Source organism: Schistocerca cancellata, chromosome 3 (assembly GCF_023864275.1).
Source record: "Schistocerca cancellata isolate TAMUIC-IGC-003103 chromosome 3, iqSchCanc2.1, whole genome shotgun sequence".
Classification (NCBI taxonomy): Eukaryota; Metazoa; Arthropoda; class Insecta; order Orthoptera; family Acrididae; genus Schistocerca; species Schistocerca cancellata.
The window spans coordinates 95029365-95048904 of record NC_064628.1 but is presented as its reverse complement, the minus strand read 5'-3'; positions in this window follow the sequence as shown (position 1 = coordinate 95048904).

Below are 19540 nucleotides of genomic sequence, written 5' to 3'. Positions count from 1 at the left end.
CACTTACACGATAACAGTGTGTGGAATTTACCGCAACCAATGAGGCTACACTCTCCCTTGTGATATTCCCGGCTACAGTTGTAAAAATCAGTGTGGTTAGTGCATTCGAAAGGGGCACAGCTCTGGAGGTTTACTATGTCTGACTGTTGTGTCAGATGTAGTGCGGTAAAAGCAAGATGGTTTCCTAAAGTAGTCAACAATACGTTATGTATTATACGAGGTACAATCAAGTCTACGACGCCTCGCTAAATCTGGCGTGTATATAAAAAAAAAAAAAAAAAAATGTGCAGATCGAGATGAGCTCTGCATAAGACAGATCATGAGCAATATCCGCACTCGATTTAAGAAACACAAAGGTTGTTGTTGTTGTGGTCTTCAGTCCTGAGACTGGTTTGATGCAGCTCTCGATGCTACTCTACCCTGTGCAAACTTCTTCATCTCCCAGTACCTACTGCGACCTACATCCTTCTGAATCTGCTTAGTGTATTCATCTCTTGGTCTCCCTCTACGATTTTTACCCTCCACGCTGCCCTCCAATACTAAACTTGATGCCTCAGAACATGTCCTACCAACCGATCCCTTCTTCTAGTCAAGTTGTGCCACAAACTTCTCTTCTCCCCAATCCTATTCAATGCTTCCTCATTAGTTATGTGATCTAACCATCTAATCTTCAGCATTCTTCTGTAGCACCACATTTCGAAAGCTTCTATTCTCTTCTTGTCCAAACTATTTATCGTCCATGTTTCACTTCCATACATGGCTACACTCCATAGAAATACTTTCAGAAACGACTTCCTGACGCTTAAACCTATACTCGATGTTAACAAATTTATCTTCTTCAGAAATGCTTTCCTTGCCATTGCCAGTCTACATTTTATATCCTCTCTACTCCGACCATCATCAGTTATTTTGCTCCCCAAATAGCAGAACTCCTTTACTACTTTAAGTGTCTCACTTCCTAATCTAATTCCCTCAGCATCACCCGACTTAATTCGACTACATTCCATTTTCCTTGTTTTGGTTTTTTTTATGTTCTCCTCCTTTCAAGACACTATCCAATCCGTCCAACTGCTCTTCCACTTCCTTTGCTGTCTCTGACAGAATTACAATGTCATCGGCGAACCTTAATACCTACTCCGAATTTTTCTTTTGTTTCCTTTACTGCTTGCTCAATATACAGATTGAATAACATCGGGGAGAGGCTACAACCCTGTCTCACTCCCTTCCCAACCGCTGCTTCCCTTTGATGTCCCTCGACTCTTATAACTGCCATCTGGTTTCTGTACAAATTGTAAATAGCTTTTCGCTCCCTGTATTTTACTCCTGCCACCTACAGAATTTGAAAGAGAGTATTCCAGTCAACATTGTCAAAAGCTTTTTCTAAGTCTACAAATGCTAGGAACGTAGGGTTGCCTTGCATTAATCTAGCTTCTAAGATAAGTCGTAGGGTCAGTATTGCCTCACGTATTCCAATATTTCTACGGAATCCAAACTTCTACTAGTTTTTCCATTCGTCTGTAAAGAATTCGTGTTAGTGTTTTGTAACCGTGACTTATTAAACTGATAGTTCGGTAATTTTCACATCTGTCAACACCTGCTTTGTTTGGGATTGGAATTATTATATTCTTCTTGAAGTCTAAGGGTATTTCGCCTGTCTCATACATCTTGCTCACCACATGGTAGAGTTTTGTCAGGACTGGATCTCCCAAGGCTGTCAGTAGTTCTAATGGAATGTTGTCTATTCCCGGAGCTTTATTGCGACGCAGGTCTTTCAGTGCTCTGTCAAACTCTTCACGCAGTATGGTATCTCCCATTTCATCTTCATCTACATCCTCTTCCATTTCCATAATATTGTCCTCAAGAACATCGCCCTTGTATAGACCCTCTATATACTCCTTCCATCTTTCTGCTTTCCCTTCTTTGCTTAGAACTGGGTTTCCATCTGAGCTCTTGATATTCATACAAGTGGCTCTCTTTTCTCCAAAGGTCTCTTTAATTTTCCTGTAGGCAGTATCTTTCTTATCCCTAGTGAGATAAGCCTCTACATCCTTACATTTGTCCTCTAGCCATCCCTGCTTAGCCATTTTGCACTTCCTGTCGATCTCATTTTTGAGACGTTTGTATTCCTTTTTGCCTGCTTCATTTACTGCATTTTTATATTTTCTCCTTTCATCAATTAAATTCAATATTTCATCTGTTACCCAAGGATTTCTACTAGCCCTCGTCTTTTTACCTACTTGATCCTCTGCTGCCTTCACCACTTCATCCCTCAAAGCTACCCATTCGTTTTCTACTATATTTCTTTCCCCCATTGTTGTCAACTGTTCCCTTATGCTCTCGCTGGAACACTGTACAACCTCTGGTTTAGTCAGTTTATCCAGGTCCCTCTCCTTAAATTCCCACCTTTTTGCAGTTTCTTCAATTTTAACCTACAGTTCATAACCAATAGATTGTGGTCAGAGTCCACATCTGCCCCTGGAAATGTCTTACAATTTAAAACCTGGTTCCTAAATCTCTGTCTTACCATTATGTAATCTATCTGAAACCTGTCAGTATCTCCAGGCTTCTTCCATGTATACAATCTTCTATTATGATTCTTGAACCAAGTGTTAGCTATGATTAGGTTGTGCTCTGTGCAAAATTCTACCAGGCGGCTTCCTCTTTCCTTTCTTACCCCCAATCCATATTCACCTACTACGTTTCCTTCTCTCCCTTTTCCTACTGACGAATTCCAGTCACCCATGACTATTAAATGTTCATCTCCCTTCACTATCTGAATAATTTCTTTTATTTCATCATACATTTCTTCAATTTCTTCGTCATCTGCAGAGCTAGTTGGCATATAAACTTGTACTACTGTGGTAGGCGTGGGCTTCGTATCTGTTTTGGCGACAATAATGAGTTCACTATGCTGTTTGCTACTTTCCTATTCATTATTAAACCTACTCCTGCATTACCCCTATTTGATTTTGTGTAGTTACCGGACCAGAAGTCTTGTTCCTCCTGCCACCGAACTTCACTACGGTCTTTTTTTTTGGATGGACATCTTCTGTAGTAACTGTTACATATGATCATTTTTATCCTATCTTACGAGTTAAGAGAGTGTTAAACCAGATCTGTTTCGCTTTTATTGAAAGAGCATTATTAGTGGTGACGTGATTATTACTCCTTTTTACATGCTTTGAGGTCGACAGATTTCCATATCGTCGCTACCAAATGTTATAATCGAAAAACTTTCAACTTTTGCGTTTCTTTTTTAGCTTTTAGGAACTCGCCTTTCTCTTTGCTGCGTTTGTGCGCTTCACACTTCACTTCGCATAAGTTGGCTCAACAAAAATTTTAATGCTTGTTCGTACACAGTGGTAAATGAAAATTTCTACGAAATCAACCTGTGATAAGTGTTACAAAACTGAAGAGAAAAGAACGCAAAAAGCAGCAAAAGGACAAAAACGCAAAGAATGAGAGAGAGAGAGAGAGTGAGCTCAAGGTATTTCGATTACAACCTCTTCTAGGAACGTAGAAAAGAAAGCTGTCCATTTCAAAATATGGAAAAAGAAGGAATGAGCGCTAACCACTACTGATGATTCTCTGTCACTAAACTGCTGCGACAGTCTCTTAAATAACAGTACGCTTCAGACACAAAAATATTTCTAATAAGAATTTGTTCGGTACACAACGACACCGTTATTTTGATTTTATTTACACATTACAACCGATCTGCCGTAAGTAAACTGCAATGGAAATGGTTCATACAGCCCAGAGAGCAGTTTCCTCAACGTATGCATATTGGAGGAGCTAGTAGTTTATGTGTATCATTCTGAAGAACCAGATAGACTGCTTAATGTGCAGAACGAGTTTCAGACGTATAGATTTTTTGAACATTTTATAGAGATATATTAGACACGTACCGCCGCACACACGCTGAAATGTGTTCCGACGCGACGATGTTTATGCCAGCGGGTAAGACCATGCCGGCGACAATGAGATCAGCTGCAGCGACAGAGTTAAGACTGCGCCGAGTACTTTTTTGCAGAGCCAGAAGGACCACGAGCTCTTGTGGAATACCCGTACACTGAAGGACGCTTAAGACGCAGGCTGTAACACAAACTACTTTAGATTTGCGGACTGACAGTGTTGTGCTGCAATTTTTACCTTGTACTCTGCGTGATGACAGTGATATGTTTTCTCTTGATTGTAAATGCGAATGCGCATCGGGACACGTCGGCTGCGTTCCCTGACTGGTTGCTATTCATCGACGTAGGTACAAAGAAGACACAGCGAAGACTTGTCCATACCAGAATTGAGTAGTGGAAGAGCTGCCATAATGGGCCGTCCGTCTTACAGAAAGCAGGAATCAACAGTGTGTTTCAAAAAGACATTCCCGACTACACAGGGCGGTGTTTCTATATGAGTGTAGATAGTACATTTTAACTTACGCACGGAGATAAAATTTTACTTAATTTTCTAAACATCTACAAATGATTCAAATTAGGAATCTGCTCCCAAATTTGTACTAGTGGGTGGACAAATTGCACCACACTTAAAGACTATATCCCGAGCTTAAAGAAACGTACTAGTCCAAGTTTAAGGAAATGCTCCATATTTCAGTTCTTACATCACTATTTGGAGGCATCTTCCTCCTTTCCCCACACCTGCACACTTTGCATGAATCCAATGTTTGCGTTTGATCCAGCTGATGTCTTTCTTCCATTCGCTCCTTCTCGCACAACTCGTTATACTATTCCCGTGTTTTACGAATGAGCTTCTGTGGTGGCTTCTCCGCAAAGTCTACAAAATCCTCCCTTTCGACAGCAGATGGAGCTATAGTTCTAGGTTTCTACTCCTTCGCTTCGGGAAGCCTTGGATTGCTTCTCCGCTTACAGGCTCCTTGGTTAGGTCTTGGAAACTTAGTTGGGAGCTTTCATTATATCTCTCGGGCTCGGTAACATTTCTTGATGGACATCGTTTGCCTATTTTTTGCCTGCCATGGGTTCTCTCCGTTTCCTTCTGCAAGGTTTCTTACGACCGGCATACTTAAATCGAACACTATTTCTTCAAATGTAAGAACGATCTTCCAATTTATTTTTGCTTCGTTGGTAAACACTTCACTGTGGCCAAAAAAATTTACATCCCAGTTTGCATTTTCACTTTTATTTTCAGCGTGCCTCTTAACTCTTGGTTTAGGCGCATTTTTGTGCGTGCACATTCATTTAATGCATGATCCCCATTTATATACAGTGTTACAGCTAAATGCAGCTCATATATACTCCAATTTTCAAACTCCTTTCTGTTGCCATAATGTAATATAAAATAATTTTTAAATTAATAACTTAGGATACAGAACATTTACCACATCATTTCTAACCATTATGTTGCAGTAATAATACTAAAAGCATTTTTAAAACCCACTATGCGAGCGAGTTTCTCAAATTGTACCGGTACAATATAGGAAACTCACAGCAGTACACTACAGGCAACGTCAACATTTTCTCTTTGTCAGTTTCCTACAAACGAATCACAACAAATACAATATCATGGCGGTCTGAAAACTAAGATTATTTCATGTATAACCAACCGTAAATTAATCATTATGTTTCCACGAACCTTGAAGCAGCAGTCCTCTTTGCCACGTACAAAAGAAACTGAATGAAAAATACGACAAAATCAGCGCTGAACTCACGCTATCTATTCCTCAACAGATAGAGCTCATAGCTGACAGTACGGCTACAAAAAACACGTAGTTCATGCTGGCTTCACAAATTTCGGTTAGTACAAGAGATACGAATTTTCTACTAGTGGTACAAATTAAGAGACGGTACAATGTAGGCGACCCTTCCTTAGTAATGTTTCTAAATTAAAGTCTACTACCGTTTCGACGACCAGCTAGTGTGTCACTACAAGTTACTCAGTCACGAACGAATTCTACCAAATTAATGGCATCCTCAGTAATGTGACGTTTCAGTATCAGTATTTCGCGGAAAGAGATTAAGTGAGGACAGGAATATGGAAAATGTGAGTTAGTGCAAATGAGTAAAAAAATAACACCGTTATGTTAGAATACAGTATTAGTGGTGTGGTGCTTGACACATTCAGGTCGATTAAATATCTAGGCGTAACGTTTCAAAGCGACATTAAATGAGCCAGCACGTACTGTCCGTTGGAGGGAAGGTGAATGGTCGACTTCGATTTATTTGGAGAATTCTAGGAAAGTGTAGCTCATCTGCAATGGAGATCGTATATAGAATACTTGGGCTGTCCATTCTTGGCTGTTAGAGAGTTCTGATCCCCATCAAATCGGATTATAGGAAGGAATCGAACCAATTCAGAGCCGTGCTACCAGGTTTGTTCTCGGTGGGTTCGATCAACACGCGAGTAATTCGGAGATGCTTCGCGAACTCAAATGGGAATCCCTGGAGGGAAGTTGATGTTTTTCTGTCGAAACACTATTGAGATGGTTTAGAGAACCTGCGTTTTCAACAGACTACGGACCTACTGCCTCCAACATACGTCTCGTGCAAGGGCCGCGAAGACAAGAGAGGAGAATCTATCGCCTCTACGGAAACGTGCTTCGTTTGCGAATGGAACACAGGGATGGCTGCTATTGCTGAAACAACCGGTTTTCAGTTATACCGGTTTTGTCAGTGCCAATTCAACCTCAGTGTTAAAACCGCTCAAAATATCCGGTTTCTTAAATTATCGATTTTCCGTTTTTTATTCCTTTTCCTTGGTGTAACAAACATAGAAATGTAAGAAAGGTTGACAAATATTTTGTCCTTCAGTTTCAAAATACATAGAATCAAAATACAAAATTAAACAGACAAATAAAAGAAAACTTAGTCCGTCCATGGTTCGCTGCTTTTCGCGATAGCTGATAGTGGTTGAATACTATAAAAAAAATCCCCGGTAATCTTCTATTGATTCTAATTTTTTGATACTCTGCTCAAAAATCATGATGTAATCGAAAATCCTACCACTATTTGGGCACTAGGAGTAGTCAGTGCCAAAGGATGAAAACTGAGATTGAAGAACTCTATTTCTCGCGCTAATTTGTCCGTTTTCGAGGGCCACAAGGCAGATACACACATGTGGTGTAGACACAGGTAACATAAAATCTGCTTTCAATTTTTATTGTAAACTATGGTTCAAATGGCTCTGAGCACTATGTGACTTAACTGCTGAGGTCATCAGCCCCCTAGAACTTAGAACTACTTAAACCTAACTAACCTAAGGACATCACACACATCCGTGTGTAATGCGCGCGTTGGGCACACAATACTCGTTAAAGCCTGTGCTATGGTAAGTGAGCGGGGTTCACCTTATGAGAAAGGATTTTCGTATAGATGTCGACCGCGTGTACCTGAATGGTGGCAAATCAGACTTATACCCACTCTGTAATAACAATGATCCGTCGAGCAAGTTCGAAATGCAATTACACGTCAGTATGGACCAAAACCAAAACTGAAGATGCTACCAATTTAATAATAATACGGTCGCCAGCCTAATTAGGCATTAACTGAGTTTCTTCCCTGTACAAGTTGGTATATACCGTATTTACTCGAATCTAAGCCGCACTTTTTTTCCGGTTTTTGTAATCCAAAAAACCGCCTGCGGCTTAGAATCGAGTGCTAAGCAAGCGGAAGTTCTGAAAAATGTTGGTAGGTGCCGCCACAACTAACTTCTGCCGTCGAATATATGTAGCGCTACACAGACATGCTCTGTAGGCACAAAGATAAATACTGGCGCCAAAACCTATGCGTCAGTAAATAAATTAAAAAAAAGGTGGAAGACGAGCTTTTTTTTCTCCGCCCCGAGTTTCGACCACTGCATTTTCATACATTATCCAACGAAGTAAATACAAATTCCGTATTGTTCATCTTCGAATGTATTAGAATTTCAATGTACTACGAAAATCCGACTGGCAAGACTGTTTGGGATGTTATCCAATATGGCCAACTCTACGTTCTGAATTTTTTCCTACCTGTGAGAAGAGATGGTTGCTAATAGTAACCTGATGAAACGTGAATCACAAGCAGTATTCTCTTCACCATTCACCATAAGAATAATACGAATATAAACATTTTGCCATGTGTTCTTCCGTGTTTGTTGTTATCTCATTTAAATCCTGTCTGCCTAATAAACTACGAAACTAGAGTGAGACAACAGCAAACGCGGAAGAATACACTTATCGTGTCATGTTTATATTCGTATTATTCTTAGCCTAATAGTGATACAGTCAGAAATGAACCACGGCAACTGACTAGATTTTTAAATCTAAGATGACTCTAATTTCTGTGCAGAATTTGATGTACTAAAGAAGCGGCCGCAAAGATTTTCAAACGGAGAAAAATTTTCGCCTAACTCTCGTTCAAAACATGTTCTATCATACGCAGCCTATTATTTGGTTCTTGTTGATCATTCTCAAAGAAAGCAGCAGTGTAAGTAAACAACAAATAGCAGTCTCTTGACATTGCTTCGCTAATTAGACGATTCGCCTCTTTTTAGCTGTAAGCGGCGGTAGCGCGCACAAAAGCAAGCCATGCCGCGAACGGCGACAGGCCGTAAACACGCACTATCAGAATGCGACAAACAATGCATGACACAGTACAGTGATGCATTTTCAGCTTAGAGTGACGTAAACACCTATAACAGAGAAAACGGCATTTATCAGATCAAACAAAATAAGCAATCGATTCAAACCAGACGAAGCACGTGAAAAAGGAAGGGTACCCCTATAAATACGGACGGAGCGCCTGACGCATAGCAATGGCTACCTGGTAAAGCTTACGACTCGAACCAAACTACTGTAGCTGTATCGTCATTCATTCGACCTAAATTGTGTCTCATATTACAATGGACCAACTTTGTTTCGATTTGGAGGTGCGGCCTAAAACTTTTCTCTCCCCTTGAATTTCGAGTCTCATTTTTCAGGTGCGGCTTAGATTCGAGTGCGGCTTAGATTCGGGTAAATACGGTATTCATGCAAAGCAACAAGTAGTAATACTGCATAATATAGTAGAATTTTAGAACCAGAAAATCTATTGAACTGATAGTTTCACGTTCTGTACTGATATGGAAAAAAAACCATGAATGCATAACACTACACTATAATGTATACTACAAAACTTTATACTGTCTATTAATCTGATTAAAATCGGGCATAGGTTACCCTAGAAATAGCACTTTCGAGCCACACACAAAATGTCAATTTTGATAAAGACAAAACACTGATAAATTTTGACTTTTATATTGACTTTAACTTTTGCTTGCCAAACCAATTTAGAACACTTCAGAATTCAAATGAATAAAAAAAGGGGGGGACCCTGAAACTTTTATGATAAGTGTATAAAAAAATTGATTACTGAACTTATTATGGGTTCAAGATTTCCAGTATATAAGTTACTACTCTTTTCATCTTATTTACTGCTCATTTAAATACCTTTATATCTGTCTCGAAATAATTAAACTTCATTACTATATCAATATTAAAGTTATCTTTCAACTTCGTTAGACCTTCGTTATTCATTTACTGGTTCATTAACAAAACAGTTCTTTAAACACCATTCTAACATAGCTAGGTCTGCAAGCAATTATTATTAACACAAAATTTAATTTTTCATTTCGGGACACTCGGATTGCACAACATTTGGAAAGGACCCTGTCTAGGTTAGTTGTGAGGATAATTAAATGATGGGAAAGTTCTGGTAAAATTTAGGTTATTATTGCACAGTTCATTCTCTGGTCCATACGAATACAGTACTAAAAGTTTCAACCTGCTTGTATCGACGCGGCGGTTGGCGGGCGGCGAGATGGCGAGGCACAGAGCACACATACAACCACAGCTATGGCTCTTGATGTGTCGGCACTTTAATTCTTCTTAGCATCGCAATACTTTTCCATTTAGTGCCTATGGAATTTTGCCATGCTGTGTGGGCGTTGGAACGGCATACCCGAGGCTCAGTGAAGCTATGTCTTCCAGGAGAGCCTCCTCGCTCCAGAAGGTGTTGCTCAAACCAGAGCCAAACTACAACTACTACTGAGCCCGTCGTGCCGTGCAGTGCCCGCGTGCATTTTTCCGCGCTCGCCTGCCATCCACCTTTTACCGCTCCCTGACAGGCCGGGTATTCACCCGAGGTTTTGCATTCTACATATCCTAACACACTGCCTACGTATGGACCAGACGCACAATTACAATTTTAAACATCTTACACCAGTTTCAAAATTTGTTACATTTCAATTCTATTACAATATTGCTTGACATAAACATTAATATTCACATTGAAACTTGTTTACAGTTTTCTTAACACAATGACATGAAACAAAAAAAGGAATGAAATCAGAACATCAATTACACGAGTTTATCGAAAAATCAGAAGAAAAATGTTATTTATATGTACAATAGTACAGCGTCGTTGATGTTACACGTGCCCGAGGCAGGATTCGAACCTGTGACCGCATTGGTCACGCGGTTCCAGACTGTAGAGCCTAGAACCGCTCGGCCACTCCGGCCGGCTGTAAACTATGAATGAGTTATTAAGTCATATGTTTTCTCCTTATAAGAAGTTCGGAAGTTTGTTGTGGCTTCTCCCGTTCTTAATCTTAGAAAGGAAATGGATCACTGTACTTCACTGCCACCACTCTTCGTAAAATCCTAGGAATGGTGCCGTTCTATAATACAACAATGTCCGACGGCGACAGAGTGAAACTACCACATGCATGCTGCATGTACACGCGCACCATCCAATACACCACACCACAGGGTAACAGGTTCATTACTGTCTCAGCAATGCTGTACCGATTCTTATGCCATGTGTTTGTTGCTCGTTTCTGTCGGCGTTGTTATTAATATTGTTAAAATAGCACTGATCCCTTTTCCTATTTTCTATAATGACGCAGTGTTTCAAAGCAACGGAAATTTTACGAGTAAAAATTACTCGATTTTTTTAAACGTGTACTTAAAAACCAAAAATGTTTCGACATTTGCTACGGATTATTGATATTTCGGTTTTTATCTGATTACTGGTAAAAATATATTAAAAAAAACGCTTGTTATAATCGGGACCAAAGAAATACTGAAAGACACTGGTTATCCGGCTCTAAACTGTCGGTATCGGTTTTAACCGCTCGGTTTTCGCTTCACTAGAGCAATAATGTAGACAATTACTAGCAGTGGTACAATAGATTTTACGCCATGCACCCTTTGGTGATGCGCTATGTTTGTACAAGGTGACAATTATTGAACAATATGAAAAACGAAACAGTTACAAACTACGGCGTGCAAATACTTTATTCAACATGTAAACGTCACTGAAGATATTCGGATTAAGGTTATGACATGTTCGATATGTCTGCCTTCATTGGCGATGATGTGGCGCAGACGAGTAGCGAAATTCTGCACGACCCGCTGAAGTGTCGCAATATCGATGCTGCCGATGACCCTCTCAATGGCTGTTTTCAGGCCAGCAATGGTTTTGGGGTTGTTGCTGAACGTCTTGTCTTTAATATAACTCAACAAAAAGGAGTGGCGACTAACCGAGACTCATGCCAGTGGCCTCTGGGTTCCCCAGACCCAGAATGCGGTCCCCAAAGCGCTCCTCCAGGACATCAAACACTCTCCTGTTTCGGTGGGGTCGAGCTCCGTTTTGCATGAACCACATCTGGTCGAAATCAGGGTCACTTTGGATAACGGGGATGAAATCGTCTTCCAAAACCTCTACGTACCGTTCGGTAGTCACAGTGCCATCAAGGAATATCGCATCGATTGTTCCCTGACATTCACACCACACAGTCACCCACTGAGTATGAAGAGACTCTTTGATCACGTCATGCGGAGTCTTAGTCCCTAAAATGCGCCAATTTTCCTTATTGACGAACCCATCCGAATGAAAGTGGGCCTCCTCGCTAAACCAAACCACACATCGCGTACTAATTCTCGTCATGCCCCATGGCCAACCGTGGATTTTGACGCCCTAAAGCAAACTGTTCAGAAGTTATTCAAAGTTATCTGAATAATAAAAAAAATGGTGAAACTTATCTAAATAATTAAAAATGTGACAGCCAGAGCGAGAGCACCAGCAGCAGCGAGTACTGTTTGTATAAAACGTTTATTTTGCATTTTGTTTACGACCTTCCACTAAGGAAGGGATTCTATTTGTGTTTATCTGCTCTGCATAGTAACTAACAGTTCTTGATAAAACTTTACGTAGTTTTCGTGTTAGATTTCTTAGTGTTTTCTTGATCGTTTAGAACAGAAAGCGCCCTAAAACCGTCTTTTGTTTGTTTCGCGGCCGTTAGCCACTAGTCACTTGAATCAGCAGTTGTCTTGTGACAGCCAGAGCGAGAGCACCAGCAGCAGCGAGTACTGTTTGTATAAAACGTTTATTTTGCATTTTGTTCACGACCTTCCACTAAGGAAGGGATTCTATTTGTGTTTATCTGCTCTGCATAGTAACTAACAGTTCTTGATAAAACTTTACGTAGTTTTCGTGTTAGATTTCTTAGTGTTTTCTTGATCGTTTAGAACAGAAAGCGCCCTAAAACCGTCTTTTGTTTGTTTCGCGGCCGTTAGCCACTAGTCACTTGAATCAGCAGTTGTCTTGTGACAGCCAGAGCGAGAGCACCAGCAGCAGCGAGTACTGTTTGTATAAAGCGTTTATTTTGCATTTTGTTTACGACCTTCCACTAAGGAAGGGATTCTATTTGTGTTTATCTGCTCTGCATAGTAACTAACAGTTCTTGATAAAACTTTACGTAGTTTTCGTGTTGATTATCAGAGTAGCTCATCAGAAGATTATCTTGGGAATTTGTCACCGTATAGGGTAGGGTAAACATAGTCATGTGTAGGGACTGTGGTTGTTGTGAGCGGACGCAAGGAGAATTGGCCACTCTTCGGGGGCAGGTGGAGGCTTTGTCTGTTAGGCTCATCGAGCTCGAGGCGCAGGCGTCGGCTCGTAGTGGCGTTGGGGCAACTGTGGTGAGACCTATGCCTACTTCGGTGGCCTTGGAATCACATGGAACCCCTGATGTCGCTGCGTCTTCCGGCAGTGAGCATCTTACCGGTCAGCCATCACTCCAGGGTGAATGGCGGACAGTGGTGGGCTCGCGCGTGCCTGGCCGAAAGGCGAAGGTGGGATCTGGCCGCGTGGCAGCTGCCTTACCCCTTTCCAACAGGTACGGGGTGCTTCCTAGTGGTGATGACATCGTTTCCGAGCCACCACAGGATGCCTCGCCTGTTGGGCCAGTGGCCGATTCTCCGGCAAGGTCCCGACAGTCACAGAGGGCGGGCCTATTAGTTATAGGGAGCTCCAACGTTAGGCGGGTTATGGAGCCCCTCAGGAAAATAGCGGGTAGGTCGGGGAAGAATGCCAGTGTGCACTCGGTGTGCTTGCCGGGGGGTCTCGTCCGTAATGTGGAGGAGGCCCTTCCGGCAGCTATTGAACGCACTGGGTGTGACCGGCTGCAGATAGTAGCACATGTCGGAACGAATGACGCCTGCCGCTTGGGTTCTGAGGCCATCCTTGGTTCCTTCCGGCGGCTGGCTGATTTGGTGAAGACAACCAGCATCGCACGCGGAGTGCAAGCTGAGCTTAATATCTGCAGCATAGTGCCCAGAGTCGATCGCGGTCCTCTGGTCTGGAGCCGTGTGGAGGGTCTAAACCAGAGGCTCAGACGACTCTGCGACTATAATGGTTGCAAATTCATCGACCTCCGTTATTGGGTGGAGAACTGTAGGGCCCCCCTAGACAGGTCAGGCGTGCACTACACACCGGAAGCAGCTACTAGGGTAGCAGAGTACGTGTGGCGTGCACACGGGGTTTTTTAGGTTAGAGGGACCCCCCCTTGGGCGAAACGATAAAATACCTGACGGCTTACCAGAGAGGACATTATCATCGTTGATAAAGAACGTCCGTCCTCAGAGACCAAAAACAGGAAAAGTTAACGTAATATTGGTAAACTGCAGGAGTATCCAGGGCAAGGTTCCTGAATTAGTATCTCTTATTGAAGGAAATAGTGCGCATATAGTATTAGGAACGGAAAGTTGGTTAAAACCGGAAGTGAACAGTAACGAAATCCTAGACACAGAATGGAATATATACCGCAAGGATAGGATAAACGCCAATGGTGGTGGAGTATTTATAGCAGTAAAGAATTCAATAATATCCAGTGAAGTTATTAGCGAATGCGAATGTGAAATAATCTGGGTTAAGCTAAGTATCAAAGGTGGGTCAGATATGATAGTCGGATGCTTCTATAGACCACCTGCATCAGCAACCGTAGTAGTTGAGCGCCTCAGAGAGAACCTGCAGAACGTCGTGAAGAAGTTTCGTGATCATACTATTGTAATAGGGGGAGACTTCAATCTACCAGGTATAGAATGGGATAGTCACACAATCAGAACTGGAGCCAGGGACAGAGACTCTTGTGACATTATCCTGACTGCCTTGTCCGAGAATTACTTCGAGCAGATAGTTAGAGAACCAACTCGTGAAGCTAACGTTTTAGACCTCATAGCAACAAATAGACCGGAACTTTTCGACTCCGTGAATGTAGAAGAGGGTATCAGTGATCATAAGTCAGTGGTTGCATCAATGACTACAAGTGTAATAAGAAATGCCAAGAAAGGAAGGAAAATATATTTGCTTAACAAGAGTGATAGGGCACAAATCGCAGAATATCTGAGTGACCACCATCAAACGTTCATTTCTGAGGAAGAGGATGTGGAACAAAAATGGAAAAAATTCAGAAACATCGTCCAGTACGCCTTAGATAAGTTCGTACCGACTAAGGTCCAAAGCGAGGGGAAAGATCCACCGTGGTATAACAATCATGTACGAAAGGTACTACGGAAACAAAGAAAGCTTCATCATAGGTTTAAGAGTAGTCGAATCATAGCTGATAAGGAAAAGCTGAACGAAGCGAAAAAGAGCGTAAAGAGAGCAATGAGAGAAGCATTCAACGAATTCGAACATAAAACATTGGCAAACAATCTAAACAAGAACCCTAAAAAGTTTTGGTCATATGTAAAATCGGTAAGCGGATCTAAATCCCCTATTCAGTCACTCGTTGACCACGATGGCACCGAAACAGAGGACGACCGAAGAAAGGCAGAAATACTGAATTCAGTGTTCCGAAACTGTTTCACTGCGGAAAATCGTAACACGGTCCCTGACTTCAGCCGTCGCACGGACGCCAAAATGGAAAATATTGAAATAAACGATATCGGAACTGAAAAACAACTGCTATCACTTAGTAGCGGAAAAGCATCCGGACCAGACGAGATACCCTTAAGATTCTACAGTGATTATGCTAAAGAACTTGCCCCCTTTCTATCAGCAATTTATCGTAGATCGCTGGAAGAACGTAAAGTACCTAGCGACTGGAAGAAAGCGCAGGTCGTTCCCATTTTCAAGAAGGGTCATAAATCAGATGCGAATAATTATAGGCCTATTTCGCTTACGTCAATCTGTTGTAGAATAATGGAACATGTTTTGTGTTCTCGTATTATGACGTTCTTAGATAATACAAATCTCCTTCATCATAACCAACATGGATTCCGCAAACAGAGATCATGTGAAACTCAGCTCGCCCTATTTGCCCAAGAAATTCACAGTGCCGTAGACACTGGCGAGCAGATTGATGCCGTATTCCTGGACTTCAGGAAGGCATTTGATACGGTTCCGCACTTACGTTTAGTGAAAAAAATACGAGCTTACGGAATATCGGACCAGGTTTGTGATTGGATTCAGGATTTCCTAGAAGAAAGAACACAACATGTCATTCTTAACGGTTCAAAATCTGCAGATGTAGAGGTAATTTCGGGAGTACCGCAAGGAAGCGTGATAGGACCTTTATTGTTTACAATATACATAAATGACTTAGTTGACAACATCGGTAGCTCCGTGAGGCTATTTGCAGATGACACGGTTGTCTACAAGAAAGTAGCAACATCAGAAGACTCGTACGTACTCCAGGAAGACCTGCAGAGGATTAATGCATGGTGCGACAGCTGGCAGCTTTCCCTAAACGTAGATAAATGTAATATAATGCGCATACATAGGGGCAGAAATCCATTCCAGTACGATTATGCCATAGGTGGTAAATCATTGGAAGCGGTAACGACCGTAAAATACTTAGGAGTTACTATCCGGAGCGATCTGAAGTGGAATGATCACATAAAACAAATAGTGGGTAAAGCAGGCGCCAGGTTGAGATTCATAGGAAGAATTCTAAGAAAATGTGACTCATCGACGAAAGAAGTAGCTTACAAAACGCTTGTTCGTCCGATTCTTGAGTATTGCTCATCAGTATGGGACCCTTACCAGGTTGGATTAATAGAAGAGATAGACATGATCCAGCGAAAAGCAGCGCGATTCGTCATGGGGACATTTAGTCAGCGCGAGAGCGTTACGGAGATGCTGAACAAGCTCCAGTGGCGGACACTTCAAGAAAGGCGTTACGCAATACGGAGAGGTTTATTATCGAAATTACGAGAGAGCACATTCCGGGAAGAGATGGGCAACATATTACTACCGCCCACATATATCTCGCGTAATGATCACAACGAAAAGATCCGAGAAATTAGAGCAAATACGGAGACTTACAAGCAGTCGTTCTTCCCACGCACAATTCGTGAATGGAACAGGGAAGGGGGGATCAGATAGTGGTACAATAAGTACCCTCCGCCACACACCGTAGGGTGGCTCGCGGAGTATAGATGTAGATGTAGATGTAGATACCAGTTGTTATAATTAATGAACTCTTGTATTTTGAAACCAAAGCTGCACTGTAATAATAATAAACTGTCGTAATGAAAATGAGACTTTGTTAAAGTTAGCAATATGACTGCAAGAATTCTGAACAGTATAAACTGCCTGAATAATTAACTTGGACATGAAACCTAGAAACAACAGCTTTGCAAAATTTGATCACAAAAACTGCCTCTGAATAACATAAGTTGGCCCCTGACTGAATAAATAAAATAAATCATAATCTTTTATCAATACCTCTATTTTGCGCAAATCTGGATAACGCGTTGCTGCACTGCTCTGTCTTGCGCACCGCTATGCTAAAGCTGCAAATTACTGTATCTACTCAGAGACACTCCTGAGGTGCAAAGAGTTCTCTGTTAGTTGCAAATCGAAGAGTTTATCGAACATACTTGGCAGGATGACCTATTAAAAAGAATTGCAAGAGACAGGTTGGTAAGAAAATGAAGTATGCGCAAAAATGACAACACTACGCTTTTTTTGTATTGAAAAAATACTGCTCAATGGAGATTAAATTTAATGAACTTCTCAACATCCACTTTCCTATCGCTCAAATCTAACAACTTTCAGTACAATAAACAGGTTAGTTCGATGGCGCAGCAATAATGATAAAAAGTAACATCATTTTTGTATTTACCGCCGGCCTGAGTGGCCGAGAGGTTCTGGGCGCTTCAGTCTGGAACCGCGCGACCGCTACGGTCGCAGGTTCGAATCCTGCCTAGAGCATGGATGTGTGTGATGTCCTTAGGTTAGTTACGTTTAAGTAGTTGTAAGTTCTAGGGAACTGATGACCTCAGCAGTTAAGTCCCATAGTGCTTAGAGCCATTTGAACTATTTTTGTATTTACCTGGCATTCCATTAGATTTCTTCCTTCACAAATCAGTGTCATATCATGTCATTTCAACAAAGTCATAAACTGAGACATTAGATTTGAACTGTAATATTGACATAGCTTCCTTACTAACACTGCTGGACATTATGAGCCTAACACAGCTGAAATTCAACTCTGTCTAAAACCAAAGTTAAACTATGTCAGCTGCACTGCTCCTCGCGCAGCTCAAAGATGCTTAACTTCTGCGATACAGCTTACAACATTGCCGCTCGTTCTCAATCGATTCACATACCAAAAATTCATGTACCAAAATTAAATATGACATTTTTTTCGATACTTCAGTACGAGGTGCATTCAAGTTCTAAGGCCTCCGATTTTTTTCTCTGGACTGGAAAGAGATAAAAACATGCGCATTGTTTTAAAATGAGGCCGCGTTCATTGTCAATACGTCCCAGAGATGGCAGCACCGTACGGCGGATGGAATTTTATCACCAGCGGCGAGAATGAGAACTGTTTTAAATACTTAAAATGGCGACGTTTTCCTTACTTGAACAGCGTGCAATCATTCGTTTTCTGAATTTGCGTGGTGTGAAACCAATTGAAATTCATCGACAGTTGAAGGAGACATGTGGTGATGGAGTTATGGATGTGTCGAAAGTGCGTTCGTGGGTGCGACAGTTTAATGAAGGCAGAACATCGTGTGACAACAAACCGAAACAACCTCTGGCTCGCACAAGCCGGTCTGACGACATGATCGAGAAAGTGGAGAGAATTGTTTTGGGGGATCGCCGAATGACTGTTGAACAGATCGTCTCCAGAGTTGGCATTTCTGTGGGTTTTGAGCACACAATCCTACATGACGACCTGAAAATGAGAAAAGTGTCATCCAGGTGGGTGCCACGAATGCTGACGGACGACCACATGGCTGCCCGTGTGGCATGTTGCCGAGCAATGTTGACGCGCAACGACAGCACGAATGGGACTTTCTTTTCGTCGGTTGTGACAATGGATGAGACGTGGATGCCATTTTTCAATCCAGAAACAAAGCGCCAGTCAGCTCAATGGAAGCACCCAGATTCACCGCCACCAAAAAAATTTCGGGTAACCACCAGTGCTGAAAAAATGATGGTGTCCATGTTCTGGGACAGCGAGGGCGTAATTCTTACCCACTGCGTTCCAAAGGGCACTACGGTAACAGGTGCATCCTACGAAAATGTTTTGAAGAACAAATTCCTTCCTGCACTCCAAAAAAACGTCCGGGAAGGTCTGTGCGTGTGCTGTTTCACCGAGGCAACGCACCCGCACATCGAGCTAACGTTACGCAACAGTTTCTTCGTGATAACAACTTTGAAGTGATTCCTCATGCTCCCTACTCACCTGACTTGGCTCCTAGTGACTTTTGGCTTTTCCCAACAATGAAAGACACTATCCGTGGCCGCACAATCACCAGCCGTGCTGCTATTGCCTCAGCGATTTTCCAGTGGTCAAAACAGACTCCTAAAGAAGCCTCCGCCGCTGCCACGGAATCATGGCGTCAGCGTTGTGAAAAATGTGTACGTCTGCAGGGCGATTACGTCGAGAAGTAACGCCAGTTTCATCGATTTCGGGTGAGTAGTTGGTTAGGGAAAAAATCGGAGGCCTTAGAACTTGAATGCACCTCGTAATTGTCACCCTGTATGTAGATGAAGAAGGAATGCAGGAATGGAAATAGTGTATAACAGTTCGTGAGACGGAGGATTTAAAAGTAGCCATGTAAATGGTAAATACCTGTGCACGGCTCAGCGGTTAAATAAAGTGTCAGAGCATTAAGGCGTGATTTCGAACCCTTACAGTCTCGGCATCAGGAATTCACGTTCACCAATAATTCCCTATTTGAATATAAATCGCGCAATCATCGCCTGCAGTACGGCTGCACTTTGACCTCAGAAATTAGCAAAGCCAGTGA